Here is a 2,230-nt window from a genome sequence, read left to right on the forward strand (position 1 = left end):
GATCATCGGAAGTAGGTAAGCATTGACCTTTGGCCACTACTAAATTTTAAAATATTCAAAAATAACTAAATAAAAACCTAAAATATTCAGCCATTGCTGTTTAACTGTATCGTACTGACTACAAAATTTTAAAATATTAAAAAGTAACTAAATTAATAATTTAAATATTCGGCTATTGCTGTTTACTGTATCGTACATCGATTCCGTGTGCGTTAGAAACTGTAGTATTTTTTTTCATTTAAAAGTTACAAACTGCAGTTTACCGTATCGGCCATCCGAAAAGAGTTTCCCTGTGCATTTCACATGATTCCCAACATAGTTGAATAAAAATTTGTTTTGTCTCGTGTTCACCATTAAAAAGCTGGCGTTGCTTTGTTTAATAGAAGTACAGGTTTTGTACTCAATCTCATGTTACTCTGCTTTCTACCAGTCCATTCTAACAAAACTTGAGGAGCTTTAAATAATTTTTAAACAATTTTACTATGAGAATTTTTTTTTTCCTACTTTGCTCCTTAACCTATCTAACTTTCGATCTTTTTTCACAAAACGGCCTTAAATTCACCGACCCTCTACATGAAAAAATACTACCAAGAGAGCAGAGACAGTCGGGGAAAGAAGCAAAGCTATACTATAAAACTTAAGCGACGACAATATTAGAGTAATTTCTGAACCATATCTACCGGAATGAAACAAGAGATGCAATGCTCATAGTCACTGCCTAACGCATAATGGGCGTAGGGGTGAAGATGAGTGAGAATCTAAATTAACATTATAAAATCTTATCAACTTGTCACAAATGTGGAAAAGATAAATTTATAATTAATACATTCATTAATGCAAGATGAAGTTGTTAGAAAATATTTGTATTTTTGGTTGAAGAAAATTAATTTTCTCTCCCACCAAAAATAGTATGGACCAATAGAATGGATTAAAAATCTAATTTATAAAATAATAAAAAATTAAAAAAAGATATAAACATTTGAAATCTCATATAATCTTTTAAATTCTTGGATTTGATTGGTTAGTGTTAATGTCATACTTGGATTGACATGAATGCATAAGTACTACTGCCTTGGCAGGAACTAATAATGATGCATTTTCAAAGAGTAACAAGATCACATCTTTGAAATGCCCTCATGATCAAAATCACATCCCAATTGAGGTCTTAACAAGTCTGTCCACATAATTTTTTCTTTTTGCAAAATTAGAATCCATAAAGCATACTTTTTTGGTTTTGTAGTCATGCTCGCAATTTATGACATTGCTGCTTGTTTTATTCTCTCAAATGTGGTCTTGGAAATCAGCTCTCCTTGGCGCTTCTCCACATATTTTATCCCACATTTGTAGACTTGTTATCAAATGTTTTTGATAACTTTGTTGCAATGTTGTTATAGAAATTCAAATGATATGTACAAATTTCTCTACTCAATTGCTAAATCCGAAAGCAATGGAGATCCTACCAATTGATGCTTGTGTTGTTTATTATTATTATTATGTATAATGTATCACTATTGCTGGGTTACTTTTTCTAGCTTTTTCCAGCTAATTGTCTATGTTTCTCATTTCATATATCTCAACATTTGTATCTTGAAGTTCTTTTAGCTGCAATTATTATATGTCATCAGCTCTTCATGTGAAAATTCCTATTGGAGTCACTGAGTATTGATCTCTTATTATAAACGATTATTAAACCGTGAAAAATAAATTCTTAGCTAATATCAAAAAATAACACAATTGTAACTTCACCAATAAAATATGAAAAGAAATTCACAACACAAAGAACACAATATTTTTGGACAAATTGTTCTTGGAAAAACCCCTAAAGGAAAACTAGTTCTATAGATGAGGAATTATATTAACTTCAGCAAATCAAGAGATACAAAATTCCTTGCCTCTCATTGAGAGAATTCAGACAACCTCCTAATTTCTCCTACTGATATTCCCCATTGCTATCCCCAAAGTTATCATTATGCTCTTGCTAACACTGCAAGATTGTTTGTTATCACTGCAAACTCATTTGCTAATGCTACAAATGCTTCTACAACTTCTTGTTGTTCTTTGTTCTGTTTTGTTCTCCAAATACCTCCATTGACCCCAATTTATACTACTTAACCAAACGGTTTCTAGTTGCTTCTTGATCAAGACAACTCAACAAAAAAGTTTCTAGTTACTTCCTAACCAAGAAGTTTCTAGTTGCTTCTTGATTAAAACAACCTAACTAATAGGTTAC

Source organism: Cupressus sempervirens, chromosome 3, assembly GCF_028749045.1.
Source record: "Cupressus sempervirens isolate cs-2001-9-10 chromosome 3, ASM2874904v1, whole genome shotgun sequence".
Classification (NCBI taxonomy): domain Eukaryota; kingdom Viridiplantae; phylum Streptophyta; class Pinopsida; order Cupressales; family Cupressaceae; genus Cupressus; species Cupressus sempervirens.